Raw genomic sequence first — 23,728 nt, 5'->3', positions numbered from 1 at the left:
GTGGTTACCTGATGATCCACAACTGTTTTTATGTTTTGTGATGGTTGACATGAGTCTCTTGTTTGTCCTGAGCAGTTAAACTGAGCTCTGTTCTTCAGAAAATTCCTCCAGGTCCTGCAGATTCATCAGTTTTCAAGCATTTTTGCATATTTGAACCCTTTCCAGCAGTGACTGTATGATTTTGAGATTCATCTTTTCGGACTGAGAACAACTGAGGGACTAAAACACAACTATTAAAAAAGGTTCAAACATTCACTGATGCTCCAGAAGGAAACACGATGCATTAAGAGCCGAGGGGTGAAAACTTTTGAACAGGATGAAGATGTCACAAAACACAGATCTCAAAATCCTACAGTCAATGCTGGAAAGGGTTAAAATATGCAAAAATGCTTGAAAACTGATGAATCTGCAGGATCTGGAGGATTTTTCTGAAGAACAGAGGTCAGTTTAACTGCTCAGAACAAACAAGAGACTCATGAACAACCATCACAAAACATAAAAACAGTCGTGGATCATCCAGGTAACCACACACAGTATTGATAATTCACATACTTATGAATGGGGTTATTTTAATAAATTCAGCTATTGTTTTGTCTTGTGAACTAAATGCAAACATCTTTTATGTAAAATATCTTACTCAGGACAGTACTAAACAAAAAATAACATGCATTTTTTATTATCCCTCTTATTTTATTAAAATAATTCTCATTTTCATAGATTCTGCAAAGGGTTCACATACTTTTTCATGCCACTGTAATTCCATTCTTGCATGCTGAATATTACTAGAAATTAATAAAGGCTTCTTAATTACATTTTTTAGCAAACAATTATAAGAATGCATGTAATGTCTTTTTTTTACTTGCTGTAAAAACAAATATCAGTGCATGATATGTTTGTGAATCCTCTTAATATCAAATTTAAACTGCTGTCTTACATTAATATAGATTTTTTCCAAGTCTGTATTTACACAAATAATATTATTTAACTTTATGTAACATGTATGTTCTGTTTTAGTTTCATTTTCACTCTGTTTGCTCTGTTTCCGTTCTCCTTAGTTCCCCAGTTAGTATCACTGTTTGTTAATTATTTAGTTCCTAATTCCTCCTGTTCTGTTCTCTGTTGTTTATGTATCTCCTGAGATTTACAAAAGACTGTTCTTTCTTATTCCTTTGTCATGCACATTCAATACAACCAACCGCATGACAATGTATAATATCATATTTAACTTTACAGTTACTGTTTGCTCGTATAATATTCATTTCGTTTTATTATATATAACGGAATCATTCTCATATATAACATAATTATTTGTTTTTTCACCATTACCAGCACTATGAAATATTAATAAAGGATTTGTGGGTTTAAATGTTCTGCTTTAACAATGTTTAAATTTTTTAATTCATATCAATATACAGTATGTTTAATTATCTCCAGGTTCTGAAATATGTCATTTTAAAGGTGCCCTAGAATTAAATATTGAATTTACCTTGGCATAGTTGAAGAACAAGAGTTCAGTACATGGAAAAGACATACACTGAGTTTCAAACTCCATTGTTTCCTCCTTCTTATATAAATCTAATTTGTTTAAAAAACCTCCGAAGAACAGGCGAATCTCAACATAACACCGCCTGTTACGTAACAGTCGGGGTGTACGCCCCCAATATTTGCATATGCCAGCTCATGTTCAAGCCATTAGACAAGGGCAGAACATCTGGATGTGCACAGCAGAATTATCAGACTAGGGGCCCGTTCTTTGTACGTCACTTATTACATCCGAGATCAAATGACACATCCAAGATGATATCATCGTGCTAATCATGATCCGGCTAATTGGGTTCTTCGAACACACCTGTTGTGTATGATTAGTATCGCTGGATTGAGTTATCTGAGATAATTGCACGTTCATGTGTTGGCTTAAAAGGGGATATGTATCGATAGTAGAAACATTGATCAGCAATGCAGCGATTGGCTGGAGTCAAGACGGCAACGTAATGACATCATAGAATGAGAAAAGACACCTGACGAAAAACTTGACGAATTTCTAGACATTTATAAGGAAACAGCCAAGCGAATAAATGACAGATAACGACATAAATGTTAGATAAATGAAATGTGCACTATTTTTTTTTTTTTACATGATTACCCAATTATTTAGGCTATATTCACAATTTCTATTATTTGTACATTAAATTGTTTATTTCAATGTTGTAATTAGCAACTAATTTACCTTTGAAGCATATTTGACAGCATTAATTAAAGTTTCTTAAGGGTCAAGATCAAGTTATCTGCATCTCCTGCACTTCATCAAGCCACTCCCATAATATATGTCGCGGTTCAAATGCACAAATGCATGTACGGCATAGACATCTGTACATCATGTGTGTAAAACTCCAATAAAAAATATTACGTAATTATTCCCTCACGAATGAATCTCTCACAGAGTAAAACTGTCGGTGTCTATATTATGACACTACACGGCATTATAGTGTTATCTGCAAATTTATTTTTAAATCATTATTATTGTCCCTGGTTTACATTAGGGTACTCTTGTGGGAAAGTAGCAGAGGCTGGGACAGACTTTAAACATCACCTCCGCTTAAAAAGATGCAATCTAATCCTGTTTACATAAAATAAGCCTGCTCCCGAGCAGGTTTGAGCTTACAGACCTGTTGCTATGACAGCAAGTCTAGGATGAGCTTCGAAGAACCAAACGATCCAAGATCATGCCAAATCGTCAACAATCAAATCCAGCTAACTGAGTTAGCGACGTACGAAGAACGGGCCCCAGGTAAGCAAGCAAGAACAATAGCGAAAAATGGCAGATGGAGCAATAATAACTGACATGATCCATGATATCATGATATTTTTAGTGATATTTGTGAATTGTCTTTCTAAATGTTTCGTTAGCATGTTGCTAATGTACTGTTAAATGTGGTTAAAGTTACCATCGTTTCTTACTGTATTCACGGAGACAAGAGCCGTCGCTATTTTCATTTTTAAACACTTGCAGTCTGTATAATTCATAAACACAACTTCATTCTTTATAAATCTCCCCAACAGTGTGTAATGTTAGCTTTAGCCACAGAGCACTATCAAACTCATTCAGAATCAAATGTAAACATCCAAATAAATACTATACTCACATGATCCGATGTATGCATGCAGCATGCATGACGAACATCTTGTAAAGATCCATTTTGAGGGTTATATTAGCTGTGTGAACTGTGTTTATGCTGTTCAAGGCAATCGTGAGCACCGGGGGCGGGGGAGCACGAGAATTAAAGGGGCCGCAACCTATATATCGGTGCATAGTTAATGATGCCCCAAAATAGGCAGTTAAAAAAATGAATTAAAAAAAATCTATGGGGTATTTTGAGCTGAAACTTCACAGACACATTCAGGGGACACCTTAGACTTATATTACATCTTTTAAAAAGAAGTTCTAGGGCACCTTTAAAGTGTTTTAAACAAACACAGTATGTAGCTGCAGCAACCAGACATCATTCATTTTCAACAAGATTTTTGTACTAACGAGTATCACATGTGGCAGAGACCATTTGCAATCTGACAAAGTTGAGCAGGGCTATGCAAATGAGCATGATGCAGCCAATGGGATTTTAACCCTGTAGGTGAAGTTAAAGACAACTCAAAATATTTTGATTAGCAGGTTTTTGTCTCTATTGTACACATATTTACTTTCTTACCTCAATTTTCCCCAGTAACATTCAATCACTATATATTTTACGTTTGCATCTTTTCCCCATCAAATACCTTATTACAGCACCTGTTAGTGGGTGGGATATATTAGGCAGCAAGTGAACATTTTGTCTTCAAAGTTGATGTGTTAGAAGTAGGAAACAAGGGCACAAGGGCCAAATTGTGATGGCTAGACTGTGTCAAAATACACAGTGCATCGCAGTTTGTTACGTATGGGGCTGCATAACCGCAGACCAGTCAGGGTGCCCATGCTGACCCCTGTCCACCGCCGAAAGCGCCAACAGTGGGCACATGATCATCAGAACTGGACCACGGAGAAATGGAAGAAGGTGGCCTGGTCTGATGAATCACGTTTTCTTTTATATCACGTGGATGGCCGGGATGCACTATGGGAAGAAGGCAAGTCGGCAAAGGCAGTGTGATGTTTGGGCAATGTTCTGCTCGGTGTGTGTGTATATATATTGCTTATTTAACAGTTGAAATAGTGAGTTACTAAAAAAAATTGTTTATTGCTTTGGGTTAATGTGTGTGTGTCTGCTAAATGTAGTCTATCATCCAGTCCTGGTTTCAACATGAGACTGACACTTAGTGGATGTTCCTTATTATCTGCACTAAAATACAAGCGAGTCACACCAGACACACCTGTTTTGCACACGTCTCTTAAACACTAGGAAACTATCAGCTCTTCATTTTGATCATTTTGCTCCAAACATTGCACATATAGTATGGAAAATGTAAATTTAAACACAGAAATGCATTGCCCTTTTACATATTGTATTGTCATTTTGCATATTACATTTTAAATTGAATAGTGCTACACATGTGCTTCCATAATTTCCTGTTTTGAGACATGTGCAAAACAGGTGTATTTGTTACTCAACTTTTGATCATGAAGAACATACATGGAGTATGACTGCTTCTCTGAGATCATTCACTAGCGTTGCACATAGCATAGTATATAATAGGCAATGTAACCTACTTCACGAGATTCAGCAGATCCATAAACAGCTGGGTCCTGAGCCCCTTAAAGTATGACACGTTTTATTAATTTACAAACCACAATCATATATAGTGTCTGAACTGTAAATGTGAGGTCTAAACTCACAGCAAGACCCACAATAAATAATTCAACAACCGTTCAAAATAATAGATTTAATTGTGTTCACATTAATATTACAATTTCACAGTGCAGGTACTGTGCCTGGTATTTCTAGAAAAAAACAAAAAACAACAACATTAAATCCAGACCGTTATCTTAAATTTTTTTTTTTTTTTTTAAATCAAGTTGTTTTTTTATATTTTGTTTTGTGAAAGTGCAATGTAGAAAAGCATTTATCAATCTAAAAAGTTCACGAGAATGATTTAAAATCTTCATAAAGCTAATGTGAAATGGAGAAATGAATGATTGTAATATTAAAATCATTAATAACGTAATCTGAATGTCATATCATTGTGATGATTTAAGCTCTATATCATTTATACTTCTAGATGACACAGTTTCACTGATGTGTCCTGATTTAAGCCAAACCCCGGATAGAGCGGCTGAGTGAATGTGGTCTGGACTCTGTGGATGAGGGTCATTGTGTCAGAGACGCAGTAGAAGGACAGAATTCCTGCACTGTGATCCACAAACACTCCTATTCTAGATGAGCTGGAGACCACAGGGAGTTCAGATTTAATGTTATTGTGACTAATTATGTATACAGAGGGAAACAGAAACAATCTCCAGGACTGATCATTACCTCCAAATTTACACTCATCCCCCCTGCCCTTCCTGCTGATGCTCTTATATGACACTGATATTCCCACACCACGAGTCCCGCTCCACTCCACCTCCCAGTAACAGCGTCCACACACACTCTCTCTACACAACACCTGAGGCCAAACATCAAATCTGTCCGGGTGATCAGGATACAGTTGGATTGTTGCAGCGCAAGCAGCCACTCTGTTCCCCTCAGACAGACGGAGGTTTTTATGCACTGACTCTGAATCCAGAGTAAACTGATGGGAATCTGAAACACACAATCTGCATTTTAAAAACACTGTAATACTGTACAGTAATGTTGTAATACTGTCAAAGCATTAATTAAAGGTAACAACAAGATCACTGATCTATTCCACAAGCTTTCAGGTGAAATGATTTTATTAAGTTTATCTAAAAGCCTATTAAAAATGCAAATTTATTGCATTTTATTTAACCAGATAAAACTTTCTGAGATTAAAAATCTCTTTTGCAGAAGTGATCTGGCCAAGATGAGCAGCACAACATTGTCAAAAAAGAAAAAGAAAGAAGAGATCACTATGACATAAAGACACATCATCAAAACAATTAAAACATTTACAAATTGTTTCTTCCTTTAACAGCTCACTAAGCAAATTCTACTTTCCTGGCTACTTATAAAGAATTGCAAAATTATGACTGATTTCATGACAACTTTCAAACACTAGTTTGTAGAGTAGCTCATCTAAACCCCAAACTCAAACTTAGGCCTGTCGCAATAATCAATATATCGACTTATCGCGCAATATATGTACATGACCTCAATCATTTTTGGTGACGCAATATATCGCCCATTATGTTTACATGATATTGAATGTCACCAACATTTTGCCAATCGTGCTGTCATCTGCAGTTCCTACATAGAGTAGTCATCGATGGGTGAAAAAAAGGCGTTATTTGAGGAGATATAGTGTTTTCCTGACAACTACAGACTTGACAACTACAGAAACCAGTTTGGAAGAACAAGTTCGAATGCTCTCGATTTCAAAGCCACAATCCACTGTTCCGGTGCAAATATAAATGTCTTTGTTCATACGGACATCTGTCTGCTAAGTAAGGTTTGTATTTTCAGCAACAGTACCACTTACTTTACTGAGAAAAGAAGGTTAGGGAAAAATCTGTAAAATCTCCATAGTGCCTTTTGTGCATTTGCAATTTTTTTTTTAACTTGTTACTTTGCACTTTTTTAGAAAATATTTACCATTTATTAATATTTATATTTATTACGTTTTTTTATTTAGGATAATAATTTTTTTGATCCTTCAATTCCATGATCTAATGAATTAAATGTTGGTTGTCATTTGAATGCTGTTATATTATGATTACAGTACAGTCCAAAAGTTTGGAACCACTAAGATCTTTAATGTTTTTAAAAGAAGTTTCGTCTGCTCACCAAGGCTACATTTATTTAATTAAAAATACAGTAAAAACAGTAATATTGTGAAATATTATTACAATTTAAAATAACTGTTTTCTATTTGAATATATTTCACAAAGTAATTTATTCCTGTGATTAAAGCTGAATATTCAGCATCATTACTCCAGTCTTCAGTGTCACATGATCCTTCAGAAATCATTCTAATATGCTGATCTGCTCCTCAAGAAACATTGAATGTGTACAATTGTACAACATATTTGTGTACAATATTTTTTTTCAGGATTATTTGATGAATAGAAAGTTCAAAAGAACAGTGTTTATCTGAAATCTAATCTTTTGTAACATTATAAATGTCTTTACTGCCACTTTTGATTGATTTAATGCATCCTTGCTGAATAAAAGTATTCATTTCTTTAATTTCTTTTCAAAAAAATAAAAATGAAAATTCTTACTGACCCCAAACTTTTGAACGGTAGTGTATAATGCTACAGAAGCTTTGTATTTCAGATAAATGCTGTTCTTTTGAACTTTCTATTCATCAAGGAATCCTGAAAAAAAAGTACACAACTGTTTTCAACATTGAAAATAATCATAAATGTTTATTGAACAGCAAATCAGCATATTAGAATGATTTCTGAAGGATCATGTGACACTGAAGACTGGAGTAACGATACTGAAAATTCAGCTTTGCATCACAGGAATAAATTACTTTGTCAAATATATTTAAATAGTACACAGTTATTTTAAATTGTAATAATATTTCACAATATTACTGTTTTTACTGTATTTTTAATTAAATAAATGTAGCCTTGGTGAGCAGACGAAACTTCTTTTAAAAACATTAAAAATCTTAGTGGTTCCAAACTTTTGGACTGTACTGTATATATTCAGTGAAATAAAATGGTCTTAAAATGACAATAATATAGTTTATTGCAATTATTTCTGGAACGATATATTACACAACAAAAAGTAGTTATCGTGACAGGCCTACACAAACTGCTATGTCAGAGCACTGCAATAAAGTTTGGTGCTGATAGTGACACAGAAATGAAACCCTTCACCTTTAAGTATGTATATTTGCCTGTGTTTGCTTTATTTGTATTAATATTTATAACACTTACAGTGTAAGAAGTCCTCTCTTGTTCTGGGTCCAGTGACTAAGCAGATTTGAATGTATTGCGCTACAGAAACAAACAGATATTTAAAGTGTGATTTGTGCTGATAAAAGTATCTATAATATTTATTCCAAAAACAATAATATATTAATTATTAATAATAATTATTTTTCTATTCACATCCACACAATATTTATTCATTCATTTTGTTGTACTCTGTTTTATGAGTCTGTACTTTACCTTTACCAGATAACTTTTCCATCTCCTCTTTGCAGAAATTCTTAAATTTACTTCTTAACTCAGAGACAGAGCTTCTCACGTCATCATAAGACAAGCCAGAACGGACAGTGTCGTCTGTCGGTGCAGGAGGGACAGAAACAGACTGGAAACTCTATATATACAAAAAGACAACAGACATGGTAAATATGAATCACACAGTGTATGACTGATACATTACAGTGAAATCATCACTGTGGGGGGGGGTTTGTGAGTTGACAAAAAGCTAATAATTTATTAAATCATACAAATGTAATAAATAAATAAAACAAAACTGACACAGAGAACCATGAACGTGATTATGTGTCCAAAGTTGGTCCTAGAGGGCCACTGTCCTGCAGAGTTTAGCTCCAACTTGCCTCAACACACCTGCCTGGAAGTTTCTAGTATGCCTAGTAAGACCTTGATTAGCTGGTTCAGGTGTGTTTAATTGGGGTTGGAGCTGAACTCTGCAGACAATGGCCCTCCAGAAGCTGGACTGGACACCCCTGGTTTTAACGATGTCTTAAAGGTGCTAAAGAGGATCTTTTCGTCGACTGAGAAACCAAAGACTGTTACTGAGTTTTTGAAATGAGCGCATGCGTAAGAACAACCCCCCTCCTTCACAGCTCATTTCAAGGGAACGCCTCCCAAAACTCGTGCACAAGTATTGGAACACGAGTGTTTACCCCCGGCATTCGCTGTGTCGTGTTCGTGGATTCATTATGTCGGACTCACCGCAGGTAACTCATAATCTGCAGTTGTTACTCCTGTCTCCTGACAAAAACTTTGCATGCAGCGCCCGTGGAGTGTGGAAAGTTACTGGAGCGCACAGCCGCGCTCGTCTCTCACAAGGAACGTCATGGCAGTGATTGACAAGCCAGAGGGCCAATCCGCGCACGTCTCTCACAAGGAACGTCACGGCAATGATTGACAAGCCAGAGGGCCAATCGTTTAAGCGATGATCGCGTAAACGATTGGCTGATGTTTTTAAGGCCCTACCTCGTGCACAGATGATGTATATTAATATTATTCCTTTCAGCGCACCTAATAAATAGTCTTTTATCAGTTAGTAAAGACAGTTTCAAGTAATATTGCAAAAATGTATAAAACAAAACATCCTCTTTAGCACCTTTAAGTACATTTTAGGACCTTGAAAGTGTTGATTATATTGCTGTCTATGGACTAGTCATATACCGCTCGAATTTCATCAACAATATCTTAATTTGCGTTCCGAAGATAAACTAAGGTCTTGGAACGACATGAGGGTGAGTAATTAATGACAGAATTTTCATTTTTGGGTGAAGTAACCTTTAAGCCCGGGACACACCAAGCTGATGGTCGGCCGTCGGGCAATGTTGGCTCTAGGATGCCGTCAGCTCAACATGTAGAATTGGTGTCGGGACATCGGGCAAGAGAGAGAGATCAGTTTAGTGAACGAGTCGAAGCGCGAAAATAATAGCAAAACAGTGAGCGAACAATTCAAGGCAGTACAGACAGAAGGCTGTTCTAATTTTACATCATGTAGCCTACCTGTTACTGGGCGAATGTTTAATATTGACGTGAGCCGAGTGGAATATAGAAAGTGATCAGCATGAATGATATTCAAAATGGTAAGCATGTGCTACTTTGTTTACGGTTTGTTTATCTGCAGCCTGCAGTGCCAGTCTCCCTTTCAGAATTACGAATATAGATGAATAAGCCTAAAATAGACAGCGGTCTCTTTACACGCAGGCGCAGGACGCGCGTGCTGGCTGACAGTCGGCTGTAGTTCTCTCGCAGTCGGCTTTTATCAGTGCTAGTTCTTTAGCATCGGTTTGGTGTGTCCCTACCCTTAAACAGTAAACTATAATGGCGTCTCAATTCAAATGTCTATTAAAGAGTCTGCAAAAACAGCCATAATACTAAAATCATTCTAAACCTGTAGGAAATGGATGTGATTGTCTGTGTGTGAAAGCTGCTCCAGCTCAGCTTCTCTCCTCTTCAGATCATCAATCTCCTGCTTCAGTCGCTCCAGTTGTTCTTCAACTCGACTCACTGCAGCCTTTTCCTGATCTCTGATCATCTGTGTGACCTCAGATCGGCTTTTCTCAATAGAACGGATCAGTTCAGTGAAGATCCTCTCACTGTCCTCCACTGCCGCCTGTGCAGAGCGCTGTTGGGACACACAGACAGAGAACCACTAAAATCAATCCATTCAATCTGACAGTTATTTTCCTCCTCTTTTCAAAACTTACCTTGTGAGTCTGCACAGATTCTCTCAGCTCCTGGATCTTTGCTTGCCTCTCTTGAATTCTCTTCTGTAATATTATTATTGTTTCTCCAACCCGTTTCTGAGAGGATGAACAAATAAATTTAAACATTAGAAGCCTTCAGTTTTCTCTCAATAGATTTGACATACTACATCTAGATATTTTTTATACTGGAATTTATCTATTACATTAAATATTTTCATGAAACAATTACTTTTGTTCACCTTTCCATTGCTCTGACAAAGAACTCACAATAAGAAAGAAAAATAAACACATGACAAATAACCCAGAGCCAGAACTAACATGCTAATAAAATACTATACTAGGCTATTAACAGAGATGGAAACTCGAGTCTACAACTTGGACTCTAGTCTCACTTAAGTCACAAAAAATGACTTGCGACTTTCTGGCAACCTGACTTGGACTCGTGAACAACTGACTCTAGTCTTGGACTTGAAGACAGAGACTCGTGAAAAACAAACGTAATTTTGGTATGGCTGGCTGCAATATTCCAGATTAAAGGGTTAGTTCACCCAAAAATGAAAATTCTGTCATTAATTACTCACCCTCATTTCATTCCAAACCCGTAAGACCTTTGTTCATCTTCGGAATACAAATTAAGATATTTTTGATAAAATCCGATGGCTCAATAAGGCCTGCATGGACAACAAGATAATTAACACTTTCAATGCCCAGAAAGCTACTAAAGACATATTTAAAACAATTAATGTGACTACAGTGGTTCAACCTAAATGTTATGAAGCGCCGAAAATACTTTTTGTGCGCCAAAAAAACAAAATAACAACTTTATTCAACAATATCTAGTGATGAGCGATTTCAAAACACTTGCTTCATGAAGCTTCGAAGCTTTATGAATCTTTTGTTTTGAATCAGTGGTTCGGAGTGTATCAAACTGCCTAAGTCACTGATTTCAGTAAATGAGGCATCATGTCATAAGTGTTTCGAAATTTCAATGGTTCACCACTGGGGGCGTGACATTGGCAGTTTGACACACGCTTTGAACTACTGATTCGAAAACAAAAGATTCGTAAAGTTTCAAAGCTTCATGAAGCAGTGTTTTGAAATCGCCCATAACTAGATATTGTTGAATAAAGTCGGTATTTAGTTTTTTTTGGCGCACAAAAAGTATTCTCGTCGCTTCATAACATTAAGGTTGAACCACTGTAGTCACAAGAACTGTTTTAAATATGTCTTTAGTAGCTTTCTGGGCATTGAAAGTGTAAATTGCCTCACTGAGCCATCAGATTTTATCAAAAATATCTTACGAGTGTGGAAGGACATGAGGGTGAGTAATTAATGACAGAATTTTCATTTTTGGGTGAACTAACCCTTTAAGTTCTCTCGTCTTGACAACATAACTATTCATTCATTCCCTAGCCTATATGCGCTGCAGCAACAAAACTCTCAACAATTTATCTCTAAGCATACCAATGTTAATCACCCATTGGAAAAATGCTGTTATGAACAACAACAATAACAATATAGCCAAGTCTTAACTTGTGATCACATTCATGTCATTTAATTTGAAAAGCAATCAATTAATTAAAAGCATTTTCATTTCATACCTGTTTCTCTGTCCTCCCTGCTTCAGAAGAAACAGTATCATGATTTTTGTGTTCATCCATCGTACACATCAAACAAATACATCGCTGGTCAGTGCGACAAAAAACCTCGAGCAGTCTGTTGTGTTGAGGGCAGATCATCTCCTGCAGTCGTCCAGTGGCATCAGTCACTTTGTGTCGTTTCTTTAAAGGAGATTCTTCATGACACTTGAAGTGATTTTGACAGTAAGAGTTCAGACACACCAGACAGGACTTCACAGCTTTGCGTTTCCTTCCAGTACAGAAGTCACACCCCACATCTCCAGGTCCAGCATAACTGAGAGCAGGACGAGCTGTTTTGACCTTTTTCTTCTTCAGATTCTCCACCATTTCAGCCAGCATCACATTCTTGTTTAAAGCAGGTCTTGGAGTGAAGGTCTGTCTACACTGAGGGCAGGTGTAAACTCTCGTCTGATCCTCTTTATTCCAGCAATCTGTAATGCAGCTCATACAGTAACTGTGTCCACAGGGGATGGTCACTGGATCCTTCAGTAGATCCAGACAGACTGAACAGCTGAACTGATCTTCGTCTGAAATACGGGATTCTGCCATTTCACAGCACGAGCACACAGATACAGCTAGACAACCGCTGAACAACACTTAAGTTTCGATTTCTCTCAACTGAGAAATGCTTCCTGTCTCGAGACGTGTGCAAAACAGGTGTTTGTAAGGTGTGACTCGCCTTTTGATCATAAAGAATACATGGGAGTCTGACTGCTTCTCTGAGATCATTCACTAGCGTTGCACATAGCATAGTAGCCTATATAATAGGCTATGTAGCAAGCAACCCACTGAATACACGAGATTCAGCAGATCCACAAACAGCTGGGTCCTGACTGAGAACCTTAAATTTTCACTTCCAATTTTCCACAGCATATATACAAAATTATATATAGCCCACACTAAGACCTTAAGTTTCTATCTATGTGATACTGAAGCGTTCCCTGGTTCTGCGTTTGAGAAATTGAAAGTAGGTCACCAGTGAAGTTTGTGAAAACACACAGCTAAAATGGAACAGACAGTAGCCTAGCCTAGGGGGCGCTCAAACGCAGTTTTTCAATGCCTGCCCTAGTACTAGTTGGGCCAGTGTTACATATAGGTAAGAAATGTCATTATTTTAGTAATAGAATATAAAATCATAAATTGAAACAGCAAAATTAATTAATTGTGATCCATTTAACTACTGTATGGTAAAATAAGTAAGACAAAACATTATTTGTGCTCTTTTTCTATCTGTTTATTTTCAAGAACCATACAAATATGTGGCTAACCTCATGTTATCTTAAAAAACAATACAATGGCGTCATCAAATGTGTTGATATTTTTATTAAATAGGCCTAAGTTAACTGTTTATTCTCATTTTTGTTATTAGTTGTGTACATCAGGCTTATTACATTTGAGCTTTATTGCGTCATTATAAAACATTTTTTTGCTAGTATCTGATTGGCCAAATACAGCAACCCAGTCGATGACATTTATAAAATAACTTTATAATGAAAAACAATTAACAATGTCCTTAGTATCAAAGTAATTTTTTTTTTATTTTATTTAACAAATTCATAAGACATCTGAGTTAATTTCAGATATTTAAAAATTAAGAGTTCAGTGATTTGAAGTACATAGTTGTGAATACTAGCAGCAAAGCAGTCCATTCATAATTCATCAATAATAGCTCATAGTTACAGTGTCCACAGGAGATGTTCACTGGATCCTTCAATAGATCCATATAGCTTATAGAGCAGTTTTGATTGATTGATTGATTGATTGATTGGCATCAGCCACAGATTTACTGCACAGTTTGTGGTAAATCAGTGTCCAGATTCAAATGTATGTGGGATAGTTACCTGGAATGATGGGAGAGAGGACACTGCTAACAACATATACCCATGCCTTTTATCATGATGCTTAAACCTGTAATATGACATAGAATCTTTTAAGACGACAGTTTCAGTGTTGATCCTAAATTGATTCCAAACCCTGGATAGAGCGGCTGAGTGAATGTGGTCTGGACTCTGTGGATGAGGGTCATTGTGTAATGAGAGACTCTGTAGAAGGACAGAATTCCTGCTCTGTGATCCACATACACTCCTATTCTAGAGGAGCTGGAGACCACAGGGAGATCAATTTCTTTCTTATTGTGTCTGAATGCACTCCTGGAGTCAGAGCAGGACAATCTCCAGGACTGATCATTAAATCCAAAGACACAATCATCACTATCTCCCTTCCTGCTGATGCTCTTATATGACACTGATATTCCCACACCCCCACTCCACTCAACCTCCCAGTAACAGCGTCCACACACACTCTCTCTACACAACACCTGAGAAAAATCATAAAATCTGTCCGGATGAACAGGGTACTGCTGGTCAGCCCCAATAAAAGTAGCCACTTTGTTGCCTTCAGACAGACGGATGTATTTATGTGCAGTGTTTGAATCCAGGGTGAGCTGAGGGGAATCTGAATGAGGCAAAAAAAATACACTTAAAGTTAAGTTTATACTTCTTGAGGATTCATAAATGTCTGACAGTTTGTGTTTGCTTTTTCTTAGTAACACTTACATTGCAAGAACTCATCTCTGGACTTGGGTTCAGTTGTGGTAATGATCCCGATGTATGTCACTAATGAAAAAACGACATATATGGTGTAATTCACATGTAAAGACAATATTAAATCAACTCCATTAAAGGGTTAGTTCACTCAAAAATGAAAATTATGTCATTAATGACTCACCCTCATGTCGTTCCAAACCTGTTAGACCTCTGTTCATCTTCGGAACACAGTTTAAGATATTTTAGATTTAGTCCGAGAGCTTTCTGTCCCTCCATTGAAAATGTATGTACGGTATACTGTCCATGTCCAGAAAGGTAATAAAAACATCATCAAAGTAGTCCATGTGACATCAGTGGGTTAGTTAGAATTTGTTGAAGCATCGAAAATACATTTTGGTCCGAAAATAACAAAAACTACTACTTTATTCAGCATTGTCTTCGCTTCCGGGTCTGTTGTTAATCCGCGTTCACGACTCCGCAGTGACGCTGCTGACGTGTTATCTGGTGCGCCCAAGCTTCGTTTACAGTCTGAGGGAGACGCACGCTGTAAACAACCTTCGCAAACATGTGTAAGGATTTCGACACAGAGGAAGACTTGCATTTTTTTGCTCAACCATATTTATTTGAACCCGAATACACGGACAAAGAACTAAGAGCGATGGAAGAAGCTCCTACACAGCAGCAACCGCTGACACAAGCAGCGTCACTGCGGAGTCGTGATCGCGGATTGACAACAGACCCGGAAGAGAAGACAATGCTGAATAAAGTCGTAGTTTTTGTTATTTTTAGACCAAAATGTATTTTCGATGCTTCAACAAATTCTAACTAACCCACTGATGTCACATGGACTACTTTGATGATGTTTTTATTACCTTTCTGGACATGGACAGTATACCGTACATACATTTTCAATGGAGGGACAGAAAGCTCTCGGACTAAATCTAAAATATCTTAAACTGTGTTCCGAAGATGAATGGAGGTCTTACGGGTTTGGAACGACATGAGGGTGAGTCATTAATGACATAATTTTCATTTTTGGGTGAACTAACCCTTTAATAATATTGTCTTAGCTTGTTTTTGAGGTTTTTATATGATACATCAGTACTTTACCTTTACCAGATATCATTTTTATCTCCTCATTGCAGAGGTCCTCAAGTTTTCCTCTTAGCAGAGTCACAGATTTTCCTATATCATCATAAGAGACAAGAGAACTGACATTGATGCTGTCTGTGGATGCTGGAGGAACAGAGAGAGACTGGAAACTCTAAAAAAAAAAAAAAACAGAATTGAATAAGTAAATCTTTCCAGTGATCACATTTAGAACTTTTTAAAAATTGTTTAGATGACAGGTTGATAGCTTCTCTGTTCAAAGAGATCATTACATATTGATCATGACACAAAACTTACCTTATCAACACCATCCCTGTCAGAAAACAACTGCTAATTATTTTTCAGTTTAGGCAATTAAAGGTTATGTTTTAGTTGGTTTAACCCTAATGACCTCCCTGTAATAATATCATCCTAAAGTTCACGTTTACCATATCTCACTTACCTGTAGGAAATGGATGTGATTGTCTGTGTGTGAAAGCTGCTTCAGCTCAGCATCTCTCCTCCTCAGATCATCAATCTCCTGCTCCAGTCGCTTCAAGAGTCCTTCAGCTCGACTCACTGTGGCCTTTTCTCAATCTCTGATCAACTGTTTCACCTCAGAGCGGCTTCTCTCAATGGAGTGGATCAGTTCAGTAAAGATCCTCTCACTGTTCTCCACTGCTGCCTGTGCAGAGCGCTGTTAGGACACAGACGATCAGACAACACAAATCAGGGTCTCAACACTGGGCTTCTCAGTGGCTGAAGTCCTGACAGAACTGGAAACATTACTTGATAAAGCCTTAAAACTCACCTTGTGTGTCTTCACAGCCTCTTTCAGCTCCTGAAGCTCCTTCTCTCTTTTCTGGATTCTCTTCTGGAACTTTTTTTTAATGTCACCCAAAAGTTTCTGTAACAGATAACAGTAAACATTAGCAACCCTCTTTAAAGTGTTAGTTCACACAAAATGAAAATTCTGTCATCATTTAGTCGCCCTCATGTTGTTTGAAACCCGTATGACTTTATTTCATTTATAAAAAATATATATATACACTGTTTTCTATAATAAAAGTGAAAGGGATTAAATCCATGCTGAGTTTCCTGTACAAAATGACAAAAAGTCTTTATGTCATACAATAGATTAAGTCATTATTCACTGATAATCTTTCTCTTTTCCAACATTCAGTCTTGAGATTAACTAAATTTTTACAGGCTATAAAAACACTGTTTTGACAGCATTTGAGGGCAAACAGCATTGGCACTTGCAATTTCCATACATTTCAGATTGTTGGAGAAAAGGAATTATCAGTGAAAAACAACTTTCATTTTGGTCTTTTCTACACATAAGATATCATGGAAGACTTGTAATATAGCACATACATTGTATTGACCAGCATTATGATACTTTTATAGTACTTTGAAGCTTGAAAGCTTCTGTCCTCATTCATTGATTGCACTATAGAAAGAATCCACGAAAGAAAAATAGATTTGGTACAACATGCGAGTGAAAAAAAAAACTAATCCTGTGTAAACTAATCCTTTTACAGTTAGAACAACATTAATCTGCATGTTGAAGTTTGTGCTGCTATTTCTGCAAAATTGTCTGGTTCCTCTTCATATGACGTGTATTTTTCAGTATTAGATTTTATTGTATCCACAAGTTTCCTACGCCCCATGAGGCCTTGCGTCAAACGTGGGAGTGTCTTCCGGTTCTAAGTAAACAAGCTAGACGTGACACTCATTCATTCAACAGTTGACAGTAATTCAAGATTTAACGATCCAAACTTGCGAACGTTTGTTTTTTACTTAAAGATTTAAGATTCCGGCATCAATATTTGAACAATGTTTTACAATAAAAAATGTTACAGTAATAGTAATTTATTAATTTATGTCAGGAGTGCACATCAATCATGCTGAATCTAACTGATATTTATATTGACATAAAAAGAAAACACAGACCTATTCAGTTGCGCCTGCTTCCTTTTATTTGCGATCACAAGAATGCAAAAAACAACTCCACTAAGGCTTTTAAATCCAAAGGCTTACACATTTAGAAATATATTGATAACATACCCTATGTTTACGTCACTTTTTTGAGCATTTCTATGTATTTTCCTCTAAATTATGCGATGATTGCAATCCGAGGACGTTTGCGCGATCTCTCCCGTCTTATCCATCCTGATCCTTTCAGCCAGAGCAACAGAGGGAGCTCATGAGAAGACAACAGGAGTTATGAGTTATACGAGTTAACCGTAGTGTGTGAATCTGTGAAAGATATAGTCTGGGTAAACCCAGCCTGATCTGCCGGCGATTTGATTTCGCTCGGCAACTCAGTCTGGAAACCCGTGCATTCACTTCTGCTGCGCTGTTACACTTTTGCGGGAACCAATCACAGACTGGCTTTTCCACCTTGCTCGCTATTGGCGGGTATAACACGATGACGACAGAGAAGCGACGGCAAGCAGCTTTCAAACTCTATCTGATCTACCCGTCTCTCCAAAATAACAATGCACAATCACAGTGACGCCGATTGTGTTAAGCATTTACCTTATCTGAGAGAAATGTAGCAGAGCGTTGACTCCAACAGTCACTTCATAGGAAGATTACAAACGGCGATTGATGACACACGACGATTCTCTGCTGTTATTTTGGTGGTTTGCTTCACGATGTGAGTACAGGACTCTTTTACTTCAATGCCCCTTGATGGTAGACAATATTTTTATTATTTGCTCTATGTTTCGTCTCCCTGCTTCTTGAATCTCGCGGCGCCTGAGCTGACTGGAAATCTTTTTGGTTGTCATGACAATGAGGTAGTTTAGGGCGGCTATATTCCGCGTTCATTTACACTGAACCAGAACAGTATCAGAGTCGCCTTTCAACCTCTCGACGATGCTGAATGACTTCTTTAGTTAGCAAACAAATTGCTCGAGTGGGTGTAAATACCGATCACTTTCATGTTTTTTTGCACAACCTGCAAAAATCGCTCGATGCTGATTGAGACACGGTAAACCTGTCTGGAGTTTTCGCATCGCTCTACAAAGTACGTCACCCGGATCGTTGATCTGATTGGTTGAAGGACTATCCAATTGCGTGACTAATGCTCGTTGATCACGCCTCTTGTGCAGTAGGAAATACATAGCAAACTCCCCAGACCAATGTTCAATTTTAAATTGAGCTTGGTCTGGTGATAGCCAGACTATGAAAGATATGCATTTGTCAGGAATCAACAGGCACAGGGAAGAGACAGATAAAACATTAAACCAATTAAATACACGATTATAATCACATAAGAATTGTCTTCGTTCCTCAAGCAGTCTCTGATATTTTCCATAAACGTGTGTATTATCGCAATGGTTAACATAAGTAGCCTTTAGCATCGCACATATGACAGTGGAAACGCGACTGGCTCTGGCACGCACGACACGTTAGGAGCGGGTGTGTCTCATACGTTCTGAAAAGTGAAGCCACGGGCTCTTTGATCGCCCCCTGGAGGCTGGATGCAGTACAGGTCATAAACCCCGCCCTCTCAATGCAGTCGAATGAGACTTCAGTGAAAACTTAAAAATAAATTCTGCTTCAAATAAAACTTTCTGAAAGATGGTTTTGGTCATTTAAGGTAGTTATCACACTTATATATATTCAATTGTTCGTTTTTGTGATGATTTAGATTTTAGCTAGCAATTTGATGCTATAAAAACGGGGCGTGTCGTCATGATTCGAAGTTGATTGACAGCTTGTCTGAGGACTGTCGGAGCTTCGAGGGGAGACTGAAGATGTATTAACTGTTAATTTTCGATTTCTTTGTTATTTAACACCAACAAAATGAGTTGTTCAGCAGTAAACTGTCCTAACCGACCTACAGGATCTGACGGATCACTGAACTTTTTTTCTGTAACATCAAATGTGGGCGTTATAAGCTAATTAATAAATGTTATTAGTTAAGATAACGCACCTAATGTTAATCATGTCGGGAAAAAGCAGGTGATCATTATCTGGCAGTTACTTATTATTTTTATGGGTATAAAATAATAATTAGCAGGACAAAACTAATGATAGCTTACTCTAATTACAGCAATCGATCTCCTGTAACGTTAGTTGAACTTGATTTAAAATGGCAGGACCGTTTCTGACGATTTAGAGTTGTTTCTAGTGGCATATTATATTGATTTTATTTACTGAATTTGCTGTTTCAAAAATATTATTGCTCTAGAAACAGAATAGCCTATTATTTTATAGGTAGACTTTTAAATTGTGTATAATTTTTATAGTCTATTTAAAATACATGAATGATGACGCAGTCGTCTGGGCGGAAGTTTGATATCGCGACTCCGCCTCCGGCTCCACTGACGATTCCTTCTGCGCATGCCCAGGCTCCAAACTTTTTTTTTTTTTTGACGTATTGCGTAACGTGTCAGCGCCCATTCATCAGCCCATTTTGGCTTCAGTTCAATACAATGGAAGGAAGCGGCGTCGCGTCGTCCATCTTTTTTTACAGTCTATGGTTAGGAGTCAATAATATCACATCATAAGGCTTTGGTGCTAGCATCAGTGACAGGTGAAGTACTACAGACAGGGGGTTGTTCATGTATTGCAGGGTCAGGATGCTCTTCTAGTCATGCAGCAGCACTTTTGTGGAAGGTCAGTAAAGTAAAGAGCAATTAAGGGCACGTTTATTGTATTGTGATATTATTAACTAATAATGTAGTAAACTGAGATGTTGTCCCTGAGCACCGTAAGGACATCTCTCATAAAGATTTGCAACTTTACAAAGTAAACAATGATCCAAAAAACACTTAGCCTCTTCGCTAATTAGCACACAAAATACCATTGGTAGGCTGCTTCCGCCGCCTCACCGGAAGTTGTACCCACGTTCTCTTTTACAGTAGCGCCCCGCGGAAACAGGTGGATAGAGATTGCTAAGACATGTGACCAACTGGTCGGCAACGTCATCAGAACACAAAGAATTATGGGTATGTTTGGCCAGTTTATATGGGCTGGCATAGCAGGCTAGTGTTCTGGCATGAAAATAATTAAAAATTAGCGTGAAAAACAGAATAAAATCCTACAAAATGCAGCGGGCTAAAGAAAACATTGTCGGACCATACTGCCTTAAACGAAATCCTAATGCAAAGACGAGATATGACGAGAAAATAAAGGGAATCAAAGGACTGGATCCTTAAGAGCAGAGCGACGTCAAACTGTTGCCCAACTTCCAGCACCCATATATATATATATATATAAAGTTTATTACACACACACACACACACACACACAACTACATGATATTAAGTGTTAGTGCATACACACACGAAGTTGCAGCAGGCCCAGGTCTTTTTTACAGATGGATGGGTCCAGGACCTGGAGATTGTAAAAGTGGGGCAGAAAACCGTCGTCCGTTCAAAGGTATGCTAATGTTTTAAGCACCACACTCCTCGCTCTCTCTCATCTATCTGCGTGCAGTCAGAATTCATCAAACCAGCGTGTATGTGTGAGGGGCGCGGGCGCGATTGAACAGTGGAAACATAAAAACATACTCCCGTCATTTTGTTCATACAGGACATGTTTCAAACTGCAAAGTGTTTACTTATTTGTGTACACTCACAATGAAACACAACATACACAACTGTTGCCAGTTTTCTGCCCCACTTTTACAATCTCCAGGTCCTGGACCCATCCATCTGTAAAAAAGACCTGGGCCTGCTGCAGCGACTTGAAGTTACTGTATAACACAGCAGGTAGACGGCATCTTGAACACTGCGTTCTTCCCTCCATGCAAAGAAGTCTGGCGCCTTATGTATGTTTGATTCCCAAAATGCTTTGCGTTCACCACTGGGAATACGTCATGATGACGACACATTAGCATTTATACAGTGATATGTGCTTTTCCTACCTGTTTCTCTGTCCTCTCTGCTTTAGTTGAAACAGTATGATGATTTGCGTGTTGTTCATCCATCGTACAGAGAAAACAAACACATCGCTGGTCAGTGCGACAGTAAACCTCCATCAGTCTATCATGTTGAGGACAGATCATCTCCTTCAGTTGTCCAGTGGCATTAATCAAATGATGTGTCTTATTTTTAAAGAAACTGTCATGTTGTTCCAGGTGACTTTGACAGTAAGAGTTCAGACACATCAGACAGGACTTGACAGCTTTGAGTTTTTTTCCAGAGCAGACATCACACTCCACATCTCCAGGTTCAGCAGGAGGAGCAGTTTGGACTTTGGTCTTCTTCAGTTTTTCCACCATCTCAGCAAACATCACATTCTTGTTTAAAGCAGGTCTTGGGGTGAAAGTCTGTCTGCACTGAGGGCAGCTGTAAACTCCTTGCTGATCATCTTTATTCCAGCAGTCTGTAATGCAGCCCATACAGTAACTGTGTCCACAGGGGATGGTCACCGGATCCTTCAGTAGATCCAGACAGATTGAACAGCTGAACTGATCCTCAGCTACTAAAATACTGGCTTCTGCCATTTTACTCAACATACACACAGATACATAAAACGACTGGATAACACTAAGTTTCAGCTTCTCAAAACAGGTTTGTCACGGTGACTCACCTTTTGATGAGAACCCAAAACTTATCTGTGTTGCTATCAGCATAACAACTATTAAGTAGCCTATTAAATAGAGTATGATCCGCAAAGGCAGTTGTACCGGCTCTGAGCCACCTAAAATACTCACTTCATTTCCACTCAATCTATGTAAGCAAATGACACGTCACTGGTACGTCCGTAAGTTTCCTTGTTCTGCGCTGAGAAACTGAAAGTAATTTAACCTGTTGCCAGTTTGTTATATGTACTATATCCAAAAATCTGCCAGTAGATGGAGCTCACACACTGTTTTCCAATGCATTACACGTCAGTATTTTATAAAAAAAAAAAAAAAAAAAAAAAATTGCTATCGATACGACAAAAAACCCTGTTTTGTGGTAAAACTCATTTTTCTTATCATAATAAAAATACAATGGTGTTCCTTAAAGACAAATGTGGTGATATTTCTTTAAATAACTGTTTATTCTTATTTTGGTTATGTATATCAGGCCTTTATTAATACTATACAAACATTTCCATGCTGGTTAGTGATTGGTCAATGCAACAACCTAGTCGATGGCATTTTAAGATAACATTTTAAAGAAAAAATAATGCCATTGATATCAAAGTAATTTAGCAAAAGTCTATTTTATCTAATTAAATTCATTTGTTTGCACAAAAAAAAAAAAAAAAAAAGTAGGCGTGATAGGCGTGCAATCAGCAGTAGTTTATAGTTACACATGGTTCTTTCAATTTTTATTTAGAACAAATTCACAAGACATCAGAGTTACATGCAAAGTCTTAAAAATGATGCTTAAACCTGTAATATTGACACTGTTATTTAAGCAATTTCTGCAGATGAGAGATTCAGTGTTGATCCTAAATTGATCCCAAAACCCCTCTGGACTCTGTGGATGAGGGTCATTGTGTCAGAGATGCTAAGAACAGAATTCCTGCACTGTGATCCACATACACTCCTATTATAAATGAGCTGGGGAATACAGGGAGTTTAACTGCTTTGTGGTTGTGTCTTGAATCCATTCCTGGAGTGAGAGCAGGACAATCTCCAGGACTGATCATTAAATCAAAGTATGCACTAAAAACCTTCTCCCTTCCTGCTGATGCTCTTATATGACACTGATATTCCCATCCCAGACATCGCACTCCACTCAACCTCCCAGTAACAGCGTCCACACACACTCTCTCTACACAATAAAAGTAGCCACACTGTTGCCTTCGGACAGATGCGGGTGGGGTAGGGTGGGGTAGGGTGGGGTAGGGTGGGGTGGGGTGGGGTGGGGTGTGTGTGTAGTCGTTAATAAAAATTAGTTTTGGTAAATGGAAATAGGAGAAACGGTATAAAAAGTCCACACACTGCATTTAAATGAACACGCATTTCAACCTATAGGGTCGTTTTTTTTTTTTTGGAGGACAGTCTCGGTG

The 23,728-nt window shown here is 37.7% G+C and overlaps 1 pseudogene; it reads right to left on the bottom strand.

The window, feature by feature from the left end:
* Nucleotides 1-4,854: 4,854 nt before the first annotated feature.
* On the bottom strand, nucleotides 4,855-22,543 carry LOC125250942 (annotated as a pseudogene).
* Between the last annotated feature and the right edge of the window lie 1,185 nt (nucleotides 22,544-23,728).

Source organism: Megalobrama amblycephala, linkage group LG17 (genome assembly GCF_018812025.1).
Source record: "Megalobrama amblycephala isolate DHTTF-2021 linkage group LG17, ASM1881202v1, whole genome shotgun sequence".
Classification (NCBI taxonomy): domain Eukaryota; kingdom Metazoa; phylum Chordata; class Actinopteri; order Cypriniformes; family Xenocyprididae; genus Megalobrama; species Megalobrama amblycephala.
This window is presented reverse-complemented; position numbering and strand designations above follow the sequence as displayed.